The 22,670-nt window shown below is 53.1% G+C and overlaps 39 non-coding genes and 1 pseudogene across 39 annotated transcripts; all 40 read right to left on the bottom strand.

The window, feature by feature from the left end:
- Positions 1–341: 341 nt before the first annotated feature.
- Positions 342–460, bottom strand: LOC135621330 (5S ribosomal RNA). The gene has a single exon (XR_010490498.1). It is a non-coding gene; the product is annotated as a 5S ribosomal RNA (ribosomal RNA).
- Positions 461–908: 448 nt separating this feature from the next.
- On the bottom strand, positions 909–1,027 carry LOC135621329 (5S ribosomal RNA). The gene has a single exon (XR_010490497.1). It is a non-coding gene; the product is annotated as a 5S ribosomal RNA (ribosomal RNA).
- Positions 1,028–1,495: 468 nt separating this feature from the next.
- Positions 1,496–1,599, bottom strand: LOC135621315 (5S ribosomal RNA; annotated as a pseudogene).
- Positions 1,600–2,023: 424 nt separating this feature from the next.
- On the bottom strand, positions 2,024–2,142 carry LOC135621687 (5S ribosomal RNA). Its single transcript, XR_010490849.1, has one exon. It is a non-coding gene; the product is annotated as a 5S ribosomal RNA (ribosomal RNA).
- A 468-nt stretch (positions 2,143–2,610) lies between these two features.
- On the bottom strand, positions 2,611–2,729 carry LOC135621319 (5S ribosomal RNA). The gene has a single exon (XR_010490496.1). It is a non-coding gene; the product is annotated as a 5S ribosomal RNA (ribosomal RNA).
- Positions 2,730–3,153: 424 nt separating this feature from the next.
- LOC135621686 (5S ribosomal RNA) lies at positions 3,154–3,272 on the bottom strand. Its single transcript, XR_010490848.1, has one exon. It is a non-coding gene; the product is annotated as a 5S ribosomal RNA (ribosomal RNA).
- Positions 3,273–3,740: 468 nt separating this feature from the next.
- Positions 3,741–3,859, bottom strand: LOC135621573 (5S ribosomal RNA). The gene has a single exon (XR_010490736.1). It is a non-coding gene; the product is annotated as a 5S ribosomal RNA (ribosomal RNA).
- Positions 3,860–4,283: 424 nt separating this feature from the next.
- LOC135621685 (5S ribosomal RNA) lies at positions 4,284–4,402 on the bottom strand. Its single transcript, XR_010490847.1, has one exon. It is a non-coding gene; the product is annotated as a 5S ribosomal RNA (ribosomal RNA).
- Positions 4,403–4,870: 468 nt separating this feature from the next.
- Positions 4,871–4,989, bottom strand: LOC135621572 (5S ribosomal RNA). Its single transcript, XR_010490735.1, has one exon. It is a non-coding gene; the product is annotated as a 5S ribosomal RNA (ribosomal RNA).
- Positions 4,990–5,413: 424 nt separating this feature from the next.
- Positions 5,414–5,532, bottom strand: LOC135621684 (5S ribosomal RNA). The gene has a single exon (XR_010490846.1). It is a non-coding gene; the product is annotated as a 5S ribosomal RNA (ribosomal RNA).
- A 424-nt stretch (positions 5,533–5,956) lies between these two features.
- Positions 5,957–6,075, bottom strand: LOC135621683 (5S ribosomal RNA). The gene has a single exon (XR_010490845.1). It is a non-coding gene; the product is annotated as a 5S ribosomal RNA (ribosomal RNA).
- A 468-nt stretch (positions 6,076–6,543) lies between these two features.
- Positions 6,544–6,662, bottom strand: LOC135621571 (5S ribosomal RNA). The gene has a single exon (XR_010490734.1). It is a non-coding gene; the product is annotated as a 5S ribosomal RNA (ribosomal RNA).
- A 424-nt stretch (positions 6,663–7,086) lies between these two features.
- Positions 7,087–7,205, bottom strand: LOC135621682 (5S ribosomal RNA). Its single transcript, XR_010490844.1, has one exon. It is a non-coding gene; the product is annotated as a 5S ribosomal RNA (ribosomal RNA).
- A 424-nt stretch (positions 7,206–7,629) lies between these two features.
- LOC135621681 (5S ribosomal RNA) lies at positions 7,630–7,748 on the bottom strand. Its single transcript, XR_010490843.1, has one exon. It is a non-coding gene; the product is annotated as a 5S ribosomal RNA (ribosomal RNA).
- A 468-nt stretch (positions 7,749–8,216) lies between these two features.
- LOC135621570 (5S ribosomal RNA) lies at positions 8,217–8,335 on the bottom strand. The gene has a single exon (XR_010490733.1). It is a non-coding gene; the product is annotated as a 5S ribosomal RNA (ribosomal RNA).
- Positions 8,336–8,803: 468 nt separating this feature from the next.
- LOC135621307 (5S ribosomal RNA) lies at positions 8,804–8,922 on the bottom strand. Its single transcript, XR_010490494.1, has one exon. It is a non-coding gene; the product is annotated as a 5S ribosomal RNA (ribosomal RNA).
- A 424-nt stretch (positions 8,923–9,346) lies between these two features.
- LOC135621679 (5S ribosomal RNA) lies at positions 9,347–9,465 on the bottom strand. Its single transcript, XR_010490841.1, has one exon. It is a non-coding gene; the product is annotated as a 5S ribosomal RNA (ribosomal RNA).
- A 424-nt stretch (positions 9,466–9,889) lies between these two features.
- LOC135621788 (5S ribosomal RNA) lies at positions 9,890–10,008 on the bottom strand. Its single transcript, XR_010490946.1, has one exon. It is a non-coding gene; the product is annotated as a 5S ribosomal RNA (ribosomal RNA).
- A 468-nt stretch (positions 10,009–10,476) lies between these two features.
- On the bottom strand, positions 10,477–10,595 carry LOC135621591 (5S ribosomal RNA). Its single transcript, XR_010490754.1, has one exon. It is a non-coding gene; the product is annotated as a 5S ribosomal RNA (ribosomal RNA).
- A 468-nt stretch (positions 10,596–11,063) lies between these two features.
- On the bottom strand, positions 11,064–11,182 carry LOC135621296 (5S ribosomal RNA). Its single transcript, XR_010490493.1, has one exon. It is a non-coding gene; the product is annotated as a 5S ribosomal RNA (ribosomal RNA).
- Positions 11,183–11,606: 424 nt separating this feature from the next.
- On the bottom strand, positions 11,607–11,725 carry LOC135621678 (5S ribosomal RNA). The gene has a single exon (XR_010490840.1). It is a non-coding gene; the product is annotated as a 5S ribosomal RNA (ribosomal RNA).
- A 468-nt stretch (positions 11,726–12,193) lies between these two features.
- LOC135620579 (5S ribosomal RNA) lies at positions 12,194–12,312 on the bottom strand. Its single transcript, XR_010489822.1, has one exon. It is a non-coding gene; the product is annotated as a 5S ribosomal RNA (ribosomal RNA).
- A 424-nt stretch (positions 12,313–12,736) lies between these two features.
- Positions 12,737–12,855, bottom strand: LOC135621676 (5S ribosomal RNA). The gene has a single exon (XR_010490839.1). It is a non-coding gene; the product is annotated as a 5S ribosomal RNA (ribosomal RNA).
- Positions 12,856–13,323: 468 nt separating this feature from the next.
- Positions 13,324–13,442, bottom strand: LOC135621285 (5S ribosomal RNA). Its single transcript, XR_010490492.1, has one exon. It is a non-coding gene; the product is annotated as a 5S ribosomal RNA (ribosomal RNA).
- Positions 13,443–13,866: 424 nt separating this feature from the next.
- On the bottom strand, positions 13,867–13,985 carry LOC135621675 (5S ribosomal RNA). The gene has a single exon (XR_010490838.1). It is a non-coding gene; the product is annotated as a 5S ribosomal RNA (ribosomal RNA).
- Positions 13,986–14,453: 468 nt separating this feature from the next.
- LOC135621274 (5S ribosomal RNA) lies at positions 14,454–14,572 on the bottom strand. Its single transcript, XR_010490491.1, has one exon. It is a non-coding gene; the product is annotated as a 5S ribosomal RNA (ribosomal RNA).
- Positions 14,573–14,996: 424 nt separating this feature from the next.
- Positions 14,997–15,115, bottom strand: LOC135621674 (5S ribosomal RNA). Its single transcript, XR_010490837.1, has one exon. It is a non-coding gene; the product is annotated as a 5S ribosomal RNA (ribosomal RNA).
- A 468-nt stretch (positions 15,116–15,583) lies between these two features.
- Positions 15,584–15,702, bottom strand: LOC135621263 (5S ribosomal RNA). Its single transcript, XR_010490486.1, has one exon. It is a non-coding gene; the product is annotated as a 5S ribosomal RNA (ribosomal RNA).
- A 424-nt stretch (positions 15,703–16,126) lies between these two features.
- Positions 16,127–16,245, bottom strand: LOC135621673 (5S ribosomal RNA). Its single transcript, XR_010490836.1, has one exon. It is a non-coding gene; the product is annotated as a 5S ribosomal RNA (ribosomal RNA).
- Positions 16,246–16,713: 468 nt separating this feature from the next.
- LOC135621569 (5S ribosomal RNA) lies at positions 16,714–16,832 on the bottom strand. The gene has a single exon (XR_010490732.1). It is a non-coding gene; the product is annotated as a 5S ribosomal RNA (ribosomal RNA).
- Positions 16,833–17,300: 468 nt separating this feature from the next.
- LOC135621251 (5S ribosomal RNA) lies at positions 17,301–17,419 on the bottom strand. The gene has a single exon (XR_010490475.1). It is a non-coding gene; the product is annotated as a 5S ribosomal RNA (ribosomal RNA).
- Positions 17,420–17,843: 424 nt separating this feature from the next.
- LOC135621672 (5S ribosomal RNA) lies at positions 17,844–17,962 on the bottom strand. The gene has a single exon (XR_010490835.1). It is a non-coding gene; the product is annotated as a 5S ribosomal RNA (ribosomal RNA).
- Positions 17,963–18,410: 448 nt separating this feature from the next.
- Positions 18,411–18,529, bottom strand: LOC135621240 (5S ribosomal RNA). Its single transcript, XR_010490464.1, has one exon. It is a non-coding gene; the product is annotated as a 5S ribosomal RNA (ribosomal RNA).
- A 468-nt stretch (positions 18,530–18,997) lies between these two features.
- LOC135621229 (5S ribosomal RNA) lies at positions 18,998–19,116 on the bottom strand. The gene has a single exon (XR_010490453.1). It is a non-coding gene; the product is annotated as a 5S ribosomal RNA (ribosomal RNA).
- A 468-nt stretch (positions 19,117–19,584) lies between these two features.
- Positions 19,585–19,703, bottom strand: LOC135621218 (5S ribosomal RNA). Its single transcript, XR_010490443.1, has one exon. It is a non-coding gene; the product is annotated as a 5S ribosomal RNA (ribosomal RNA).
- Positions 19,704–20,127: 424 nt separating this feature from the next.
- LOC135621671 (5S ribosomal RNA) lies at positions 20,128–20,246 on the bottom strand. The gene has a single exon (XR_010490834.1). It is a non-coding gene; the product is annotated as a 5S ribosomal RNA (ribosomal RNA).
- A 468-nt stretch (positions 20,247–20,714) lies between these two features.
- On the bottom strand, positions 20,715–20,833 carry LOC135621207 (5S ribosomal RNA). The gene has a single exon (XR_010490432.1). It is a non-coding gene; the product is annotated as a 5S ribosomal RNA (ribosomal RNA).
- A 448-nt stretch (positions 20,834–21,281) lies between these two features.
- LOC135621195 (5S ribosomal RNA) lies at positions 21,282–21,400 on the bottom strand. Its single transcript, XR_010490420.1, has one exon. It is a non-coding gene; the product is annotated as a 5S ribosomal RNA (ribosomal RNA).
- A 468-nt stretch (positions 21,401–21,868) lies between these two features.
- On the bottom strand, positions 21,869–21,987 carry LOC135621184 (5S ribosomal RNA). Its single transcript, XR_010490409.1, has one exon. It is a non-coding gene; the product is annotated as a 5S ribosomal RNA (ribosomal RNA).
- A 468-nt stretch (positions 21,988–22,455) lies between these two features.
- Positions 22,456–22,574, bottom strand: LOC135621173 (5S ribosomal RNA). The gene has a single exon (XR_010490398.1). It is a non-coding gene; the product is annotated as a 5S ribosomal RNA (ribosomal RNA).
- Between the last annotated feature and the right edge of the window lie 96 nt (positions 22,575–22,670).

Below are 22,670 nucleotides of genomic sequence, written 5' to 3'. Positions count from 1 at the left end.
GACTTTCTCGAACGAACTCGGAATCGCTATTGCGGCCCCATTCCGGAAAGCTCTCTCCGAGCCCCACGAGACTGACTGCGTAGCGGTCACGGCAAATTCCGAGGCCCAAAACCATCGCCTCGGAGGCCGACGGGAGAGGTTTTGGCCGCTCGGGGCGCAAAAACGAGTGCAACAGGGGGTCACCCATCCTAGAACCACTGTATGTTTATGAAGAAATTTTTAGATGATGATTTCATTATTCTCCTGCTATATGTTAATGACATATTTATTGTTGGCCATAATGCTGGAAAAATTGAAAAGCTTAAAATAGGGTTCTAAGTAAGTCTTTTGGGGCGCAAAAAGGAGTGCAACACGAGGACTTCCCAGGGGGTCACCCATCCTAGTACTACTCTCGCCCAAGCACGCTTAACTTCGGAGTTCTGATGGGATCCGGTGCTTTAGTGCTGGTATGATCGCACTCGTTTTGTTTGCGTCGTCCCTCGCCTTTGTACTCTCGAACGATCTCGGAATCGCCATTGTCGGATCTCTCCGATGCCCACGAGGCCGACCGCGTACCGGACACGGCAAGCGCGCGTCGAAACCATCGGGACTTTCTCGAACGAACTCGGAATCGCTATTGCGGCCCCATTCCGGAAAGCTCTCTCCGAGCCCCACGAGACTGACTGCGTAGCGGTCACGGCAAATTCCGAGGCCCAAAACCATCGCCTCGGAGGCCGACGGGAGAGGTTTTGGCCGCTCGGGGCGCAAAAACGAGTGCAACAGGGGGTCACCCATCCTAGAACCACTGTATGTTTATGAAGAAATTTTTAGATGATGATTTCATTATTCTCCTGCTATATGTTAATGACATATTTATTGTTGGCCATAATGCTGGAAAAATTGAAAAGCTTAAAAGAGGGGCGCAAAAAGGAGTGCAACACGAGGACTTCCCAGGGGGTCACCCATCCTAGTACTACTCTCGCCCAAGCACGCTTAACTTCGGAGTTCTGATGGGATCCGGTGCTTTAGTGCTGGTATGATCGCACTCGTTTTGTGTGCGTCGTCCCTCGCCTTTGTACTCTCGAACGATCTCGGAATCGCCATTGTCGGATCTCTCCGATGCCCACGAGGCCGACCGCGTACCGGACACGGCAAGCGCGCGCCGAAACCATCGGGACTTTCTCGAACGAACTCGGAATCGCTATTGCGGCCCCATTCCGGAAAGCTCTCTCCGAGCCCCACGAGACTGACTGCGTAGCGGTCACGGCAAATTCCGAGGCCCAAAACCATCGCCTCGGAGGCCGACGGGAGAGGTTTTGGCCGCTCGGGGCGCAAAAACGAGTGCAACAGGGGGTCACCCATCCTAGAACCACTGTATGTTTATGAAGAAATTTTTAGATGATGATTTCATTATTCTCCTGCTATATGTTAATGACATATTTATTGTTGGCCATAATGCTGGAAAAATTGAAAAGCTTAAAAGAGGGTTCTAAGTAAGTCTTTTGGGGCGCAAAAAGGAGTGCAACACGAGGACTTCCCAGGGGGTCACTCTCGCCCAAGCACGCTTAACTTCGGAGTTCTGATGGGATCCGGTGCTTTAGTGCTGGTATGATCGCACTCATTTTGTTTGCGTCGTCCCTCGCCTTTGTACTCTCGAACGATCTCGGAATCGCCATTGTCGGATCTCTCCGATGCCCACGAGGCCGACCGCGTACCGGACACGGCAAGCGCGCGCCGAAACCATCGGGACTTTCTCGAACGAACTCGGAATCGCTATTGCGGCCCCATTCCGGAAAGCTCTCTCCGAGCCCCACGAGACTGACTGCGTAGCGGTCACGGCAAATTCCGAGGCCCAAAACCATCGCCTCGGAGGCCGACGGGAGAGGTTTTGGCCGCTCGGGGCGCAAAAACGAGTGCAACAGGGGGTCACCCATCCTAGAACCACTGTATGTTTATGAAGAAATTTTTAGATGATGATTTCATTATTCTCCTGCTATATGTTAATGACATATTTATTAACACGAGGACTTTTGGGGCGCAAAAAGGAGTGCAGCACGAGGACTTCCCAGGGGGTCACCCATCCTAGTACTACTCTCGCCCAAGCACGCTTAACTTCGGAGTTCTGATGGGATCCGGTGCTTTAGTGCTGGTATGATCGCACTCGTTTTGTGTGCGTCGTCCCTCGCCTTTGTACTCTCGAACGATCTCGGAATCGCCATTGTCGGATCTCTCCGATGCCCACGAGGCCGACCGCGTACCGGACACGGCAAGCGCGCGCCGAAACCATCGGGACTTTCTCGAACGAACTCGGAATCGCTATTGCGGCCCCATTCCGGAAAGCTCTCTCCGAGCCCCACGAGACTGACTGCGTAGCGGTCACGGCAAATTCCGAGGCCCAAAACCATCGCCTCGGAGGCCGACGGGAGAGGTTTTGGCCGCTCGGGGCGCAAAAACGAGTGCAACAGGGGGTCACCCATCCTAGAACCACTGTATGTTTATGAAGAAATTTTTAGATGATGATTTCATTATTCTCCTGCTATATGTTAATGACATATTTATTGTTGGCCATAATGCTGGAAAAATTGAAAAGCTTAAAAGAGGGTTCTAAGTAAGTCTTTTGGGGCGCAAAAAGGAGTGCAACACGAGGACTTCCCAGGGGGTCACCCATCCTAGTACTACTCTCGCCCAAGCACGCTTAACTTCGGAGTTCTGATGGGATCCGGTGCTTTAGTGCTGGTATGATCGCACTCATTTTGTTTGCGTCGTCCCTCGCCTTTGTACTCTCGAACGATCTCGGAATCGCCATTGTCGGATCTCTCCGATGCCCACGAGGCCGACCGCGTACCGGACACGGCAAGCGCGCGCCGAAACCATCGGGACTTTCTCGAACGAACTCGGAATCGCTATTGCGGCCCCATTCCGGAAAGCTCTCTCCGAGCCCCACGAGACTGACTGCGTAGCGGTCACGGCAAATTCCGAGGCCCAAAACCATCGCCTCGGAGGCCGACGGGAGAGGTTTTGGCCGCTCGGGGCGCAAAAACGAGTGCAACAGGGGGTCACCCATCCTAGAACCACTGTATGTTTATGAAGAAATTTTTAGATGATGATTTCATTATTCTCCTGCTATATGTTAATGACATATTTATTAACACGAGGACTTTTGGGGCGCAAAAAGGAGTGCAGCACGAGGACTTCCCAGGGGGTCACCCATCCTAGTACTACTCTCGCCCAAGCACGCTTAACTTCGGAGTTCTGATGGGATCCGGTGCTTTAGTGCTGGTATGATCGCACTCGTTTTGTGTGCGTCGTCCCTCGCCTTTGTACTCTCGAACGATCTCGGAATCGCCATTGTCGGATCTCTCCGATGCCCACGAGGCCGACCGCGTACCGGACACGGCAAGCGCGCGCCGAAACCATCGGGACTTTCTCGAACGAACTCGGAATCGCTATTGCGGCCCCATTCCGGAAAGCTCTCTCCGAGCCCCACGAGACTGACTGCGTAGCGGTCACGGCAAATTCCGAGGCCCAAAACCATCGCCTCGGAGGCCGACGGGAGAGGTTTTGGCCGCTCGGGGCGCAAAAACGAGTGCAACAGGGGGTCACCCATCCTAGAACCACTGTATGTTTATGAAGAAATTTTTAGATGATGATTTCATTATTCTCCTGCTATATGTTAATGACATATTTATTGTTGGCCATAATGCTGGAAAAATTGAAAAGCTTAAAAGAGGGTTCTAAGTAAGTCTTTTGGGGCGCAAAAAGGAGTGCAACACGAGGACTTCCCAGGGGGTCACCCATCCTAGTACTACTCTCGCCCAAGCACGCTTAACTTCGGAGTTCTGATGGGATCCGGTGCTTTAGTGCAGGTATGATCGCACTCGTTTTGTTTGCGTCGTCCCTCGCCTTTGTACTCTCGAACGATCTCGGAATCGCCATTGTCGGATCTCTCCGATGCCCACGAGGCCGACCGCGTACCGGACACGGCAAGCGCGCGCCGAAACCATCGGGACTTTCTCGAACGAACTCGGAATCGCTATTGCGGCCCCATTCCGGAAAGCTCTCTCCGAGCCCCACGAGACTGACTGCGTAGCGGTCACGGCAAATTCCGAGGCCCAAAACCATCGCCTCGGAGGCCGACGGGAGAGGTTTTGGCCGCTCGGGGCGCAAAAACGAGTGCAACAGGGGGTCACCCATCCTAGAACCACTGTATGTTTATGAAGAAATTTTTAGATGATGATTTCATTATTCTCCTGCTACATGTTAATGACATATTTATTAACACGAGGACTTTTGGGGCGCAAAAAGGAGTGCAGCACGAGGACTTCCCAGGGGGTCACCCATCCTAGTACTACTCTCGCCCAAGCACGCTTAACTTCGGAGTTCTGATGGGATCCGGTGCTTTAGTGCTGGTATGATCGCACTCGTTTTGTGTGCGTCGTCCCTCGCCTTTGTACTCTCGAACGATCTCGGAATCGCCATTGTCGGATCTCTCCGATGCCCACGAGGCCGACCGCGTACCGGACACGGCAAGCGCGCGCCGAAACCATCGGGACTTTCTCGAACGAACTCGGAATCGCTATTGCGGCCCCATTCCGGAAAGCTCTCTCCGAGCCCCACGAGACTGACTGCGTAGCGGTCACGGCAAATTCCGAGGCCCAAAACCATCGCCTCGGAGGCCGACGGGAGAGGTTTTGGCCGCTCGGGGCGCAAAAACGAGTGCAACAGGGGGTCACCCATCCTAGAACCACTGTATGTTTATGAAGAAATTTTTAGATGATGATTTCATTATTCTCCTGCTATATGTTAATGACATATTTATTGTTGGCCATAATGCTGGAAAAATTGAAAAGCTTAAAAGAGGGTTCTAAGTAAGTCTTTTGGGGCGCAAAAAGGAGTGCAACACGAGGACTTCCCAGGGGGTCACCCATCCTAGTACTACTCTCGCCCAAGCACGCTTAACTTCGGAGTTCTGATGGGATCCGGTGCTTTAGTGCAGGTATGATCGCACTCGTTTTGTTTGCGTCGTCCCTCGCCTTTGTACTCTCGAACGATCTCGGAATCGCCATTGTCGGATCTCTCCGATGCCCACGAGGCCGACCGCGTACCGGACACGGCAAGCGCGCGCCGAAACCATCGGGACTTTCTCGAACGAACTCGGAATCGCTATTGCGGCCCCATTCCGGAAAGCTCTCTCCGAGCCCCACGAGACTGACTGCGTAGCGGTCACGGCAAATTCCGAGGCCCAAAACCATCGCCTCGGAGGCCGACGGGAGAGGTTTTGGCCGCTCGGGGCGCAAAAACGAGTGCAACAGGGGGTCACCCATCCTAGAACCACTGTATGTTTATGAAGAAATTTTTAGATGATGATTTCATTATTCTCCTGCTATATGTTAATGACATATTTATTAACACGAGGACTTTTGGGGCGCAAAAAGGAGTGCAGCACGAGGACTTCCCAGGGGGTCACCCATCCTAGTACTACTCTCGCCCAAGCACGCTTAACTTCGGAGTTCTGATGGGATCCGGTGCTTTAGTGCTGGTATGATCGCACTCGTTTTGTGTGCGTCGTCCCTCGCCTTTGTACTCTCGAACGATCTCGGAATCGCCATTGTCGGATCTCTCCGATGCCCACGAGGCCGACCGCGTACCGGACACGGCAAGCGCGCGCCGAAACCATCGGGACTTTCTCGAACGAACTCGGAATCGCTATTGCGGCCCCATTCCGGAAAGCTCTCTCCGAGCCCCACGAGACTGACTGCGTAGCGGTCACGGCAAATTCCGAGGCCCAAAACCATCGCCTCGGAGGCCGACGGGAGAGGTTTTGGCCGCTCGGGGCGCAAAAACGAGTGCAACAGGGGGTCACCCATCCTAGAACCACTGTATGTTTATGAAGAAATTTTTAGATGATGATTTCATTATTCTCCTGCTATATGTTAATGACATATTTATTAACACGAGGACTTTTGGGGCGCAAAAAGGAGTGCAGCACGAGGACTTCCCAGGGGGTCACCCATCCTAGTACTACTCTCGCCCAAGCACGCTTAACTTCGGAGTTCTGATGGGATCCGGTGCTTTAGTGCTGGTATGATCGCACTCGTTTTGTGTGCGTCGTCCCTCGCCTTTGTACTCTCGAACGATCTCGGAATCGCCATTGTCGGATCTCTCCGATGCCCACGAGGCCGACCGCGTACCGGACACGGCAAGCGCGCGCCGAAACCATCGGGACTTTCTCGAACGAACTCGGAATCGCTATTGCGGCCCCATTCCGGAAAGCTCTCTCCGAGCCCCACGAGACTGACTGCGTAGCGGTCACGGCAAATTCCGAGGCCCAAAACCATCGCCTCGGAGGCCGACGGGAGAGGTTTTGGCCGCTCGGGGCGCAAAAACGAGTGCAACAGGGGGTCACCCATCCTAGAACCACTGTATGTTTATGAAGAAATTTTTAGATGATGATTTCATTATTCTCCTGCTATATGTTAATGACATATTTATTGTTGGCCATAATGCTGGAAAAATTGAAAAGCTTAAAAGAGGGTTCTAAGTAAGTCTTTTGGGGCGCAAAAAGGAGTGCAACACGAGGACTTCCCAGGGGGTCACCCATCCTAGTACTACTCTCGCCCAAGCACGCTTAACTTCGGAGTTCTGATGGGATCCGGTGCTTTAGTGCAGGTATGATCGCACTCGTTTTGTTTGCGTCGTCCCTCGCCTTTGTACTCTCGAACGATCTCGGAATCGCCATTGTCGGATCTCTCCGATGCCCACGAGGCCGACCGCGTACCGGACACGGCAAGCGCGCGCCGAAACCATCGGGACTTTCTCGAACGAACTCGGAATCGCTATTGCGGCCCCATTCCGGAAAGCTCTCTCCGAGCCCCACGAGACTGACTGCGTAGCGGTCACGGCAAATTCCGAGGCCCAAAACCATCGCCTCGGAGGCCGACGGGAGAGGTTTTGGCCGCTCGGGGCGCAAAAACGAGTGCAACAGGGGGTCACCCATCCTAGAACCACTGTATGTTTATGAAGAAATTTTTAGATGATGATTTCATTATTCTCCTGCTATATGTTAATGACATATTTATTAACACGAGGACTTTTGGGGCGCAAAAAGGAGTGCAGCACGAGGACTTCCCAGGGGGTCACCCATCCTAGTACTACTCTCGCCCAAGCACGCTTAACTTCGGAGTTCTGATGGGATCCGGTGCTTTAGTGCTGGTATGATCGCACTCGTTTTGTGTGCGTCGTCCCTCGCCTTTGTACTCTCGAACGATCTCGGAATCGCCATTGTCGGATCTCTCCGATGCCCACGAGGCCGACCGCGTACCGGACACGGCAAGCGCGCGCCGAAACCATCGGGACTTTCTCGAACGAACTCGGAATCGCTATTGCGGCCCCATTCCGGAAAGCTCTCTCCGAGCCCCACGAGACTGACTGCGTAGCGGTCACGGCAAATTCCGAGGCCCAAAACCATCGCCTCGGAGGCCGACGGGAGAGGTTTTGGCCGCTCGGGGCGCAAAAACGAGTGCAACAGGGGGTCACCCATCCTAGAACCACTGTATGTTTATGAAGAAATTTTTAGATGATGATTTCATTATTCTCCTGCTATATGTTAATGACATATTTATTAACACGAGGACTTTTGGGGCGCAAAAAGGAGTGCAGCACGAGGACTTCCCAGGGGGTCACCCATCCTAGTACTACTCTCGCCCAAGCACGCTTAACTTCGGAGTTCTGATGGGATCCGGTGCTTTAGTGCTGGTATGATCGCACTCGTTTTGTGTGCGTCGTCCCTCGCCTTTGTACTCTCGAACGATCTCGGAATCGCCATTGTCGGATCTCTCCGATGCCCACGAGGCCGACCGCGTACCGGACACGGCAAGCGCGCGCCGAAACCATCGGGACTTTCTCGAACGAACTCGGAATCGCTATTGCGGCCCCATTCCGGAAAGCTCTCTCCGAGCCCCACGAGACTGACTGCGTAGCGGTCACGGCAAATTCCGAGGCCCAAAACCATCGCCTCGGAGGCCGACGGGAGAGGTTTTGGCCGCTCGGGGCGCAAAAACGAGTGCAACAGGGGGTCACCCATCCTAGAACCACTGTATGTTTATGAAGAAATTTTTAGATGATGATTTCATTATTCTCCTGCTATATGTTAATGACATATTTATTGTTGGCCATAATGCTGGAAAAATTGAAAAGCTTAAAAGAGGGTTCTAAGTAAGTCTTTTGGGGCGCAAAAAGGAGTGCAACACGAGGACTTCCCAGGGGGTCACCCATCCTAGTACTACTCTCGCCCAAGCACGCTTAACTTCGGAGTTCTGATGGGATCCGGTGCTTTAGTGCAGGTATGATCGCACTCGTTTTGTTTGCGTCGTCCCTCGCCTTTGTACTCTCGAACGATCTCGGAATCGCCATTGTCGGATCTCTCCGATGCCCACGAGGCCGACCGCGTACCGGACACGGCAAGCGCGCGCCGAAACCATCGGGACTTTCTCGAACGAACTCGGAATCGCTATTGCGGCCCCATTCCGGAAAGCTCTCTCCGAGCCCCACGAGACTGACTGCGTAGCGGTCACGGCAAATTCCGAGGCCCAAAACCATCGCCTCGGAGGCCGACGGGAGAGGTTTTGGCCGCTCGGGGCGCAAAAACGAGTGCAACAGGGGGTCACCCATCCTAGAACCACTGTATGTTTATGAAGAAATTTTTAGATGATGATTTCATTATTCTCCTGCTATATGTTAATGACATATTTATTGTTGGCCATAATGCTGGAAAAATTGAAAAGCTTAAAAGAGGGTTCTAAGTAAGTCTTTTGGGGCGCAAAAAGGAGTGCAACACGAGGACTTCCCAGGGGGTCACCCATCCTAGTACTACTCTCGCCCAAGCACGCTTAACTTCGGAGTTCTGATGGGATCCGGTGCTTTAGTGCTGGTATGATCGCACTCGTTTTGTTTGCGTCGTCCCTCGCCTTTGTACTCTCGAACGATCTCGGAATCGCCATTGTCGGATCTCTCCGATGCCCACGAGGCCGACCGCGTACCGGACACGGCAAGCGCGCGCCGAAACCATCGGGACTTTCTCGAACGAACTCGGAATCGCTATTGCGGCCCCATTCCGGAAAGCTCTCTCCGAGCCCCACGAGACTGACTGCGTAGCGGTCACGGCAAATTCCGAGGCCCAAAACCATCGCCTCGGAGGCCGACGGGAGAGGTTTTGGCCGCTCGGGGCGCAAAAACGAGTGCAACAGGGGGTCACCCATCCTAGAACCACTGTATGTTTATGAAGAAATTTTTAGATGATGATTTCATTATTCTCCTGCTATATGTTAATGACATATTTATTAACACGAGGACTTTTGGGGCGCAAAAAGGAGTGCAGCACGAGGACTTCCCAGGGGGTCACCCATCCTAGTACTACTCTCGCCCAAGCACGCTTAACTTCGGAGTTCTGATGGGATCCGGTGCTTTAGTGCTGGTATGATCGCACTCGTTTTGTGTGCGTCGTCCCTCGCCTTTGTACTCTCGAACGATCTCGGAATCGCCATTGTCGGATCTCTCCGATGCCCACGAGGCCGACCGCGTACCGGACACGGCAAGCGCGCGCCGAAACCATCGGGACTTTCTCGAACGAACTCGGAATCGCTATTGCGGCCCCATTCCGGAAAGCTCTCTCCGAGCCCCACGAGACTGACTGCGTAGCGGTCACGGCAAATTCCGAGGCCCAAAACCATCGCCTCGGAGGCCGACGGGAGAGGTTTTGGCCGCTCGGGGCGCAAAAACGAGTGCAACAGGGGGTCACCCATCCTAGAACCACTGTATGTTTATGAAGAAATTTTTAGATGATGATTTCATTATTCTCCTGCTATATGTTAATGACATATTTATTAACACGAGGACTTTTGGGGCGCAAAAAGGAGTGCAGCACGAGGACTTCCCAAGGGGTCACCCATCCTAGTACTACTCTCGCCCAAGCACGCTTAACTTCGGAGTTCTGATGGGATCCGGTGCTTTAGTGCTGGTATGATCGCACTCGTTTTGTGTGCGTCGTCCCTCGCCTTTGTACTCTCGAACGATCTCGGAATCGCCATTGTCGGATCTCTCCGATGCCCACGAGGCCGACCGCGTACCGGACACGGCAAGCGCGCGCCGAAACCATCGGGACTTTCTCGAACGAACTCGGAATCGCTATTGCGGCCCCATTCCGGAAAGCTCTCTCCGAGCCCCACGAGACTGACTGCGTAGCGGTCACGGCAAATTCCGAGGCCCAAAACCATCGCCTCGGAGGCCGACGGGAGAGGTTTTGGCCGCTCGGGGCGCAAAAACGAGTGCAACAGGGGGTCACCCATCCTAGAACCACTGTATGTTTATGAAGAAATTTTTAGATGATGATTTCATTATTCTCCTGCTATATGTTAATGACATATTTATTGTTGGCCATAATGCTGGAAAAATTGAAAAGCTTAAAAGAGGGTTCTAAGTAAGTCTTTTGGGGCGCAAAAAGGAGTGCAACACGAGGACTTCCCAGGGGGTCACCCATCCTAGTACTACTCTCGCCCAAGCACGCTTAACTTCGGAGTTCTAATGGGATCCGGTGCTTTAGTGCAGGTATGATCGCACTCGTTTTGTTTGCGTCGTCCCTCGCCTTTGTACTCTCGAACGATCTCGGAATCGCCATTGTCGGATCTCTCCGATGCCCACGAGGCCGACCGCGTACCGGACACGGCAAGCGCGCGCCGAAACCATCGGGACTTTCTCGAACGAACTCGGAATCGCTATTGCGGCCCCATTCCGGAAAGCTCTCTCCGAGCCCCACGAGACTGACTGCGTAGCGGTCACGGCAAATTCCGAGGCCCAAAACCATCGCCTCGGAGGCCGACGGGAGAGGTTTTGGCCGCTCGGGGCGCAAAAACGAGTGCAACAGGGGGTCACCCATCCTAGAACCACTGTATGTTTATGAAGAAATTTTTAGATGATGATTTCATTATTCTCCTGCTATATGTTAATGACATATTTATTGTTGGCCATAATGCTGGAAAAATTGAAAAGCTTAAAAGAGGGTTCTAAGTAAGTCTTTTGGGGCGCAAAAAGGAGTGCAACACGAGGACTTCCCAGGGGGTCACCCATCCTAGTACTACTCTCGCCCAAGCACGCTTAACTTCGGAGTTCTGATGGGATCCGGTGCTTTAGTGCTGGTATGATCGCACTCGTTTTGTTTGCGTCGTCCCTCGCCTTTGTACTCTCGAACGATCTCGGAATCGCCATTGTCGGATCTCTCCGATGCCCACGAGGCCGACCGCGTACCGGACACGGCAAGCGCGCGCCGAAACCATCGGGACTTTCTCGAACGAACTCGGAATCGCTATTGCGGCCCCATTCCGGAAAGCTCTCTCCGAGCCCCACGAGACTGACTGCGTAGCGGTCACGGCAAATTCCGAGGCCCAAAACCATCGCCTCGGAGGCCGACGGGAGAGGTTTTGGCCGCTCGGGGCGCAAAAACGAGTGCAACAGGGGGTCACCCATCCTAGAACCACTGTATGTTTATGAAGAAATTTTTAGATGATGATTTCATTATTCTCCTGCTATATGTTAATGACATATTTATTAACACGAGGACTTTTGGGGCGCAAAAAGGAGTGCAGCACGAGGACTTCCCAGGGGGTCACCCATCCTAGTACTACTCTCGCCCAAGCACGCTTAACTTCGGAGTTCTGATGGGATCCGGTGCTTTAGTGCTGGTATGATCGCACTCGTTTTGTGTGCGTCGTCCCTCGCCTTTGTACTCTCGAACGATCTCGGAATCGCCATTGTCGGATCTCTCCGATGCCCACGAGGCCGACCGCGTACCGGACACGGCAAGCGCGCGCCGAAACCATCGGGACTTTCTCGAACGAACTCGGAATCGCTATTGCGGCCCCATTCCGGAAAGCTCTCTCCGAGCCCCACGAGACTGACTGCGTAGCGGTCACGGCAAATTCCGAGGCCCAAAACCATCGCCTCGGAGGCCGACGGGAGAGGTTTTGGCCGCTCGGGGCGCAAAAACGAGTGCAACAGGGGGTCACCCATCCTAGAACCACTGTATGTTTATGAAGAAATTTTTAGATGATGATTTCATTATTCTCCTGCTATATGTTAATGACATATTTATTGTTGGCCATAATGCTGGAAAAATTGAAAAGCTTAAAAGAGGGTTCTAAGTAAGTCTTTTGGGGCGCAAAAAGGAGTGCAACACGAGGACTTCCCAGGGGGTCACCCATCCTAGTACTACTCTCGCCGAAGCACGCTTAACTTCGGAGTTCTGATGGGATCCGGTGCTTTAGTGCTGGTATGATCGCACTCGTTTTGTTTGCGTCGTCCCTCGCCTTTGTACTCTCGAACGATCTCGGAATCGCCATTGTCGGATCTCTCCGATGCCCACGAGGCCGACCGCGTACCGGACACGGCAAGCGCGCGCCGAAACCATCGGGACTTTCTCGAACGAACTCGGAATCGCTATTGCGGCCCCATTCCGGAAAGCTCTCTCCGAGCCCCACGAGACTGACTGCGTAGCGGTCACGGCAAATTCCGAGGCCCAAAACCATCGCCTCGGAGGCCGACGGGAGAGGTTTTGGCCGCTCGGGGCGCAAAAACGAGTGCAACAGGGGGTCACCCATCCTAGAACCACTGTATGTTTATGAAGAAATTTTTAGATGATGATTTCATTATTCTCCTGCTATATGTTAATGACATATTTATTAACACGAGGACTTTTGGGGCGCAAAAAGGAGTGCAGCACGAGGACTTCCCAGGGGGTCACCCATCCTAGTACTACTCTCGCCCAAGCACGCTTAACTTCGGAGTTCTGATGGGATCCGGTGCTTTAGTGCTGGTATGATCGCACTCGTTTTGTGTGCGTCGTCCCTCGCCTTTGTACTCTCGAACGATCTCGGAATCGCCATTGTCGGATCTCTCCGATGCCCACGAGGCCGACCGCGTACCGGACACGGCAAGCGCGCGCCGAAACCATCGGGACTTTCTCGAACGAACTCGGAATCGCTATTGCGGCCCCATTCCGGAAAGCTCTCTCCGAGCCCCACGAGACTGACTGCGTAGCGGTCACGGCAAATTCCGAGGCCCAAAACCATCGCCTCGGAGGCCGACGGGAGAGGTTTTGGCCGCTCGGGGCGCAAAAACGAGTGCAACAGGGGGTCACCCATCCTAGAACCACTGTATGTTTATGAAGAAATTTTTAGATGATGATTTCATTATTCTCCTGCTATATGTTAATGACATATTTATTGTTGGCCATAATGCTGGAAAAATTGAAAAGCTTAAAAGAGGGTTCTAAGTAAGTCTTTTGGGGCGCAAAAAGGAGTGCAACACGAGGACTTCCCAGGGGGTCACCCATCCTAGTACTACTCTCGCCCAAGCACGCTTAACTTCGGAGTTCTGATGGGATCCGGTGCTTTAGTGCTGGTATGATCGCACTCGTTTTGTTTGCGTCGTCCCTCGCCTTTGTACTCTCGAACGATCTCGGAATCGCCATTGTCGGATCTCTCCGATGCCCACGAGGCCGACCGCGTACCGGACACGGCAAGCGCGCGCCGAAACCATCGGGACTTTCTCGAACGAACTCGGAATCGCTATTGCGGCCCCATTCCGGAAAGCTCTCTCCGAGCCCCACGAGACTGACTGCGTAGCGGTCACGGCAAATTCTGAGGCCCAAAACCATCGCCTCGGAGGCCGACGGGAGAGGTTTTGGCCGCTCGGGGCGCAAAAACGAGTGCAACAGGGGGTCACCCATCCTAGAACCACTGTATGTTTATGAAGAAATTTTTAGATGATGATTTCATTATTCTCCTGCTATATGTTAATGACATATTTATTAACACGAGGACTTTTGGGGCGCAAAAAGGAGTGCAGCACGAGGACTTCCCAGGGGGTCACCCATCCTAGTACTACTCTCGCCCAAGCACGCTTAACTTCGGAGTTCTGATGGGATCCGGTGCTTTAGTGCTGGTATGATCGCACTCGTTTTGTGTGCGTCGTCCCTCGCCTTTGTACTCTCGAACGATCTCGGAATCGCCATTGTCGGATCTCTCCGATGCCCACGAGGCCGACCGCGTACCGGACACGGCAAGCGCGCGCCGAAACCATCGGGACTTTCTCGAACGAACTCGGAATCGCTATTGCGGCCCCATTCCGGAAAGCTCTCTCCGAGCCCCACGAGACTGACTGCGTAGCGGTCACGGCAAATTCCGAGGCCCAAAACCATCGCCTCGGAGGCCGACGGGAGAGGTTTTGGCCGCTCGGGGCGCAAAAACGAGTGCAACAGGGGGTCACCCATCCTAGAACCACTGTATGTTTATGAAGAAATTTTTAGATGATGATTTCATTATTCTCCTGCTATATGTTAATGACATATTTATTGTTGGCCATAATGCTGGAAAAATTGAAAAGCTTAAAAGAGGGTTCTAAGTAAGTCTTTTGGGGCGCAAAAAGGAGTGCAACACGAGGACTTCCCAGGGGGTCACCCATCCTAGTACTACTCTCGCCCAAGCACGCTTAACTTCGGAGTTCTGATGGGATCCGGTGCTTTAGTGCTGGTATGATCGCACTCGTTTTGTTTGCGTCGTCCCTCGCCTTTGTACTCTCGAACGATCTCGGAATCGCCATTGTCGGATCTCTCCGATGCCCACGAGGCCGACCGCGTACCGGACACGGCAAGCGCGCGCCGAAACCATCGGGACTTTCTCGAACGAACTCGGAATCGCTATTGCGGCCCCATTCCGGAAAGCTCTCTCCGAGCCCCACGAGACTGACTGCGTAGCGGTCACGGCAAATTCCGAGGCCCAAAACCATCGCCTCGGAGGCCGACGGGAGAGGTTTTGGCCGCTCGGGGCGCAAAAACGAGTGCAACAGGGGGTCACCCATCCTAGAACCACTGTATGTTTATGAAGAAATTTTTAGATGATGATTTCATTATTCTCCTGCTATATGTTAATGACATATTTATTAACACGAGGACTTTTGGGGCGCAAAAAGGAGTGCAGCACGAGGACTTCCCAGGGGGTCACCCATCCTAGTACTACTCTCGCCCAAGCACGCTTAACTTCGGAGTTCTGATGGGATCCGGTGCTTTAGTGCTGGTATGATCGCACTCGTTTTGTGTGCGTCGTCCCTCGCCTTTGTACTCTCGAACGATCTCGGAATCGCCATTGTCGGATCTCTCCGATGCCCACGAGGCCGACCGCGTACCGGACACGGCAAGCGCGCGCCGAAACCATCGGGACTTTCTCGAACGAACTCGGAATCGCTATTGCGGCCCCATTCCGGAAAGCTCTCTCCGAGCCCCACGAGACTGACTGCGTAGCGGTCACGGCAAATTCCGAGGCCCAAAACCATCGCCTCGGAGGCCGACGGGAGAGGTTTTGGCCGCTCGGGGCGCAAAAACGAGTGCAACAGGGGGTCACCCATCCTAGAACCACTGTATGTTTATGAAGAAATTTTTAGATGATGATTTCATTATTCTCCTGCTATATGTTAATGACATATTTATTGTTGGCCATAATGCTGGAAAAATTGAAAAGCTTAAAAGAGGGTTCTAAGTAAGTCTTTTGGGGCGCAAAAAGGAGTGCAACACGAGGACTTCCCAGGGGGTCACCCATCCTAGTACTACTCTCGCCCAAGCACGCTTAACTTCGGAGTTCTGATGGGATCCGGTGCTTTAGTGCTGGTATGATCGCACTCGTTTTGTTTGCGTCGTCCCTCGCCTTTGTACTCTCGAACGATCTCGGAATCGCCATTGTCGGATCTCTCCGATGCCCACGAGGCCGACCGCGTACCGGACACGGCAAGCGCGCGCCGAAACCATCGGGACTTTCTCGAACGAACTCGGAATCGCTATTGCGGCCCCATTCCGGAAAGCTCTCTCCGAGCCCCACGAGACTGACTGCGTAGCGGTCACGGCAAATTCCGAGGCCCAAAACCATCGCCTCGGAGGCCGACGGGAGAGGTTTTGGCCGCTCGGGGCGCAAAAACGAGTGCAACAGGGGGTCACCCATCCTAGAACCACTGTATGTTTATGAAGAAATTTTTAGATGATGATTTCATTATTCTCCTGCTATATGTTAATGACATATTTATTAACACGAGGACTTTTGGGGCGCAAAAAGGAGTGCAGCACGAGGACTTCCCAGGGGGTCACCCATCCTAGTACTACTCTCGCCCAAGCACGCTTAACTTCGGAGTTCTGATGGGATCCGGTGCTTTAGTGCTGGTATGATCGCACTCGTTTTGTGTGCGTCGTCCCTCGCCTTTGTACTCTCGAACGATCTCGGAATCGCCATTGTCGGATCTCTCCGATGCCCACGAGGCCGACCGCGTACCGGACACGGCAAGCGCGCGCCGAAACCATCGGGACTTTCTCGAACGAACTCGGAATCGCTATTGCGGCCCCATTCCGGAAAGCTCTCTCCGAGCCCCACGAGACTGACTGCGTAGCGGTCACGGCAAATTCCGAGGCCCAAAACCATCGCCTCGGAGGCCGACGGGAGAGGTTTTGGCCGCTCGGGGCGCAAAAACGAGTGCAACAGGGGGTCACCCATCCTAGAACCACTGTATGTTTATGAAGAAATTTTTAGATGATGATTTCATTATTCTCCTGCTATATGTTAATGACATATTTATTGTTGGCCATAATGCTGGAAAAATTGAAAAGCTTAAAAGAGGGTTCTAAGTAAGTCTTTTGGGGCGCAAAAAGGAGTGCAACACGAGGACTTCCCAGGGGGTCACCCATCCTAGTACTACTCTCGCCCAAGCACGCTTAACTTCGGAGTTCTGATGGGATCCGGTGCTTTAGTGCAGGTATGATCGCACTCGTTTTGTTTGCGTCGTCCCTCGCCTTTGTACTCTCGAACGATCTCGGAATCGCCATTGTCGGATCTCTCCGATGCCCACGAGGCCGACCGCGTACCGGACACGGCAAGCGCGCGCCGAAACCATCGGGACTTTCTCGAACGAACTCGGAATCGCTATTGCGGCCCCATTCCGGAAAGCTCTCTCCGAGCCCCACGAGACTGACTGCGTAGCGGTCACGGCAAATTCCGAGGCCCAAAACCATCGCCTCGGAGGCCGACGGGAGAGGTTTTGGCCGCTCGGGGCGCAAAAACGAGTGCAACAGGGGGTCACCCATCCTAGAACCACTGTATGTTTATGAAGAAATTTTTAGATGATGATTTCATTATTCTCCTGCTATATGTTAATGACATATTTATTGTTGGCCATAATGCTGGAAAAATTGAAAAGCTTAAAAGAGGGTTCTAAGTAAGTCTTTTGGGGCGCAAAAAGGAGTGCAACACGAGGACTTCCCAGGGGGTCACCCATCCTAGTACTACTCTCGCCCAAGCACGCTTAACTTCGGAGTTCTGATGGGATCCGGTGCTTTAGTGCTGGTATGATCGCACTCGTTTTGTTTGCGTCGTCCCTCGCCTTTGTACTCTCGAACGATCTCGGAATCGCCATTGTCGGATCTCTCCGATGCCCACGAGGCCGACCGCGTACCGGACACGGCAAGCGCGCGCCGAAACCATCGGGACTTTCTCGAACGAACTCGGAATCGCTATTGCGGCCCCATTCCGGAAAGCTCTCTCCGAGCCCCACGAGACTGACTGCGTAGCGGTCACGGCAAATTCCGAGGCCCAAAACCATCGCCTCGGAGGCCGACGGGAGAGGTTTTGGCCGCTCGGGGCGCAAAAACGAGTGCAACAGGGGGTCACCCATCCTAGAACCACTGTATGTTTATGAAGAAATTTTTAGATGATGATTTCATTATTCTCCTGCTATATGTTAATGACATATTTATTAACACGAGGACTTTTGGGGCGCAAAAAGGAGTGCAGCACGAGGACTTCCCAGGGGGTCACCCATCCTAGTACTACTCTCGCCCAAGCACGCTTAACTTCGGAGTTCTGATGGGATCCGGTGCTTTAGTGCTGGTATGATCGCACTCGTTTTGTGTGCGTCGTCCCTCGCCTTTGTACTCTCGAACGATCTCGGAATCGCCATTGTCGGATCTCTCCGATGCCCACGAGGCCGACCGCGTACCGGACACGGCAAGCGCGCGCCGAAACCATCGGGACTTTCTCGAACGAACTCGGAATCGCTATTGCGGCCCCATTCCGGAAAGCTCTCTCCGAGCCCCACGAGACTGACTGCGTAGCGGTCACGGCAAATTCCGAGGCCCAAAACCATCGCCTCGGAGGCCGACGGGAGAGGTTTTGGCCGCTCGGGGCGCAAAAACGAGTGCAACAGGGGGTCACCCATCCTAGAACCACTGTATGTTTATGAAGAAATTTTTAGATGATGATTTCATTATTCTCCTGCTATATGTTAATGACATATTTATTGTTGGCCATAATGCTGGAAAAATTGAAAAGCTTAAAAGAGGGGCGCAAAAAGGAGTGCAACACGAGGACTTCCCAGGGGGTCACCCATCCTAGTACTACTCTCGCCCAAGCACGCTTAACTTCGGAGTTCTGATGGGATCCGGTGCTTTAGTGCTGGTATGATCGCACTCGTTTTGTTTGCGTCGTCCCTCGCCTTTGTACTCTCGAACGATCTCGGAATCGCCATTGTCGGATCTCTCCGATGCCCACGAGGCCGACCGCGTACCGGACACGGCAAGCGCGCGCCGAAACCATCGGGACTTTCTCGAACGAACTCGGAATCGCTATTGCGGCCCCATTCCGGAAAGCTCTCTCCGAGCCCCACGAGACTGACTGCGTAGCGGTCACGGCAAATTCCGAGGCCCAAAACCATCGCCTCGGAGGCCGACGGGAGAGGTTTTGGCCGCTCGGGGCGCAAAAACGAGTGCAACAGGGGGTCACCCATCCTAGAACCACTGTATGTTTATGAAGAAATTTTTAGATGATGATTTCATTATTCTCCTGCTATATGTTAATGACAAATTTATTGTTGGCCATAATGCTGGAAAAATTGAAAAGCTTAAAAGAGGGTTCTAAGTAAGTCTTTTGGGGCGCAAAAAGGAGTGCAACACGAGGACTTCCCAGGGGGTCACCCATCCTAGTACTACTCTCGCCCAAGCACGCTTAACTTCGGAGTTCTGATGGGATCCGGTGCTTTAGTGCTGGTATGATCGCACTCGTTTTGTTTGCGTCGTCCCTCGCCTTTGTACTCTCGAACGATCTCGGAATCGCCATTGTCGGATCTCTCCGATGCCCACGAGGCCGACCGCGTACCGGACACGGCAAGCGCGCGCCGAAACCATCGGGACTTTCTCGAACGAACTCGGAATCGCTATTGCGGCCCCATTCCGGAAAGCTCTCTCCGAGCCCCACGAGACTGACTGCGTAGCGGTCACGGCAAATTCCGAGGCCCAAAACCATCGCCTCGGAGGCCGACGGGAGAGGTTTTGGCCGCTCGGGGCGCAAAAACGAGTGCAACAGGGGGTCACCCATCCTAGAACCACTGTATGTTTATGAAGAAATTTTTAGATGATGATTTCATTATTCTCCTGCTATATGTTAATGACAAATTTATTGTTGGCCATAATGCTGGAAAAATTGAAAAGCTTAAAAGAGGGTTCTAAGTAAGTCTTTTGGGGCGCAAAAAGGAGTGCAACACGAGGACTTCCCAGGGGGTCACCCATCCTAGTACTACTCTCGCCCAAGCACGCTTAACTTCGGAGTTCTGATGGGATCCGGTGCTTTAGTGCTGGTATGATCGCACTCGTTTTGTTTGCGTCGTCCCTCGCCTTTGTACTCTCGAACGATCTCGGAATCGCCATTGTCGGATCTCTCCGATGCCCACGAGGCCGACCGCGTACCGGACACGGCAAGCGCGCGCCGAAACCATCGGGACTTTCTCGAACGAACTCGGAATCGCTATTGCGGCCCCATTCCGGAAAGCTCTCTCCGAGCCCCACGAGACTGACTGCGTAGCGGTCACGGCAAATTCCGAGGCCCAAAACCATCGCCTCGGAGGCCGACGGGAGAGGTTTTGGCCGCTCGGGGCGCAAAAACGAGTGCAACAGGGGGTCACCCATCCTAGAACCACTGTATGTTTATGAAGAAATTTTTAGATGATGATTTCATTATTCTCCTGCTATATGTTAATGACATATTTATTAACACGAGGACTTTTGGGGCGCAAAAAGGAGTGCAGCACGAGGACTTCCCAGGGGGTCACCCATCCTAGTACTACTCTCGCCCAAGCACGCTTAACTTCGGAGTTCTGATGGGATCCGGTGCTTTAGTGCTGGTATGATCGCACTCGTTTTGTGTGCGTCGTCCCTCGCCTTTGTACTCTCGAACGATCTCGGAATCGCCATTGTCGGATCTCTCCGATGCCCACGAGGCCGACCGCGTACCGGACACGGCAAGCGCGCGCCGAAACCATCGGGACTTTCTCGAACGAACTCGGAATCGCTATTGCGGCCCCATTCCGGAAAGCTCTCTCCGAGCCCCACGAGACTGACTGCGTAGCGGTCACGGCAAATTCCGAGGCCCAAAACCATCGCCTCGGAGGCCGACGGGAGAGGTTTTGGCCGCTCGGGGCGCAAAAACGAGTGCAACAGGGGGTCACCCATCCTAGAACCACTGTATGTTTATGAAGAAATTTTTAGATGATGATTTCATTATTCTCCTGCTATATGTTAATGACATATTTATTGTTGGCCATAATGCTGGAAAAATTGAAAAGCTTAAAAGAGGGTTCTAAGTAAGTCTTTTGGGGCGCAAAAAGGAGTGCAACACGAGGACTTCCCAGGGGGTCACCCATCCTAGTACTACTCTCGCCCAAGCACGCTTAACTTCGGAGTTCTGATGGGATCCGGTGCTTTAGTGCTGGTATGATCGCACTCGTTTTGTTTGCGTCGTCCCTCGCCTTTGTACTCTCGAACGATCTCGGAATCGCCATTGTTGGATCTCTCCGATGCCCACGAGGCCGACCGCGTACCGGACACGGCAAGCGCGCGCCGAAACCATCGGGACTTTCTCGAACGAACTCGGAATCGCTATTGCGGCCCCATTCCGGAAAGCTCTCTCCGAGCCCCACGAGACTGACTGCGTAGCGGTCACGGCAAATTCCGAGGCCCAAAACCATCGCCTCGGAGGCCGACGGGAGAGGTTTTGGCCGCTCGGGGCGCAAAAACGAGTGCAACAGGGGGTCACCCATCCTAGAACCACTGTATGTTTATGAAGAAATTTTTAGATGATGATTTCATTATTCTCCTGCTATATGTTAATGACATATTTATTGTTGGCCATAATGCTGGAAAAATTGAAAAGCTTAAAAGAGGGGCGCAAAAAGGAGTGCAACACGAGGACTTCCCAGGGGGTCACCCATCCTAGTACTACTCTCGCCCAAGCACGCTTAACTTCGGAGTTCTGATGGGATCCGGTGCTTTAGTGCTGGTATGATCGCACTCGTTTTGTGTGCGTCGTCCCTCGCCTTTGTACTCTCGAACGATCTCGGAATCGCCATTGTCGGATCTCTCCGATGCCCACGAGGCCGACCGCGTACCGGACACGGCAAGCGCGCGCCGAAACCATCGGGACTTTCTCGAACGAACTCGGAATCGCTATTGCGGCCCCATTCCGGAAAGCTCTCTCCGAGCCCCACGAGACTGACTGCGTAGCGGTCACGGCAAATTCCGAGGCCCAAAACCATCGCCTCGGAGGCCGACGGGAGAGGTTTTGGCCGCTCGGGGCGCAAAAACGAGTGCAACAGGGGGTCACCCATCCTAGAACCACTGTATGTTTATGAAGAAATTTTTAGATGATGATTTCATTATTCTCCTGCTATATGTTAATGACAAATTTATTGTTGGCCATAATGCTGGAAAAATTGAAAAGCTTAAAAGAGGGTTCTAAGTAAGTCTTTTGGGGCGCAAAAAGGAGTGCAACACGAGGACTTCCCAGGGGGTCACCCATCCTAGTACTACTCTCGCCCAAGCACGCTTAACTTCGGAGTTCTGATGGGATCCGGTGCTTTAGTGCTGGTATGATCGCACTCGTTTTGTTTGCGTCGTCCCTCGCCTTTGTACTCTCGAACGATCTCGGAATCGCCATTGTCGGATCTCTCCGATGCCCACGAGGCCGACCGCGTACCGGACACGGCAAGCGCGCGCCGAAACCATCGGGACTTTCTCGAACGAACTCGGAATCGCTATTGCGGCCCCATTCCGGAAAGCTCTCTCCGAGCCCCACGAGACTGACTGCGTAGCGGTCACGGCAAATTCCGAGGCCCAAAACCATCGCCTCGGAGGCCGACGGGAGAGGTTTTGGCCGCTCGGGGCGCAAAAACGAGTGCAACAGGGGGTCACCCATCCTAGAACCACTGTATGTTTATGAAGAAATTTTTAGATGATGATTTCATTATTCTCCTGCTATATGTTAATGACAAATTTATTGTTGGCCATAATGCTGGAAAAATTGAAAAGCTTAAAAGAGGGTTCTAAGTAAGTCTTTTGGGGCGCAAAAAGGAGTGCAACACGAGGACTTCCCAGGGGGTCACCCATCCTAGTACTACTCTCGCCCAAGCACGCTTAACTTCGGAGTTCTGATGGGATCCGGTGCTTTAGTGCTGGTATGATCGCACTCGTTTTGTTTGCGTCGTCCCTCGCCTTTGTACTCTCGAACGATCTCGGAATCGCCATTGTCGGATCTCTCCGATGCCCACGAGGCCGACCGCGTACC

This window comes from Musa acuminata, chromosome BXJ2-8 (assembly GCF_036884655.1).
Source record: "Musa acuminata AAA Group cultivar baxijiao chromosome BXJ2-8, Cavendish_Baxijiao_AAA, whole genome shotgun sequence".
NCBI classification, from domain to species: Eukaryota; Viridiplantae; Streptophyta; class Magnoliopsida; order Zingiberales; family Musaceae; genus Musa; species Musa acuminata.
This window is presented reverse-complemented; position numbering and strand designations above follow the sequence as displayed.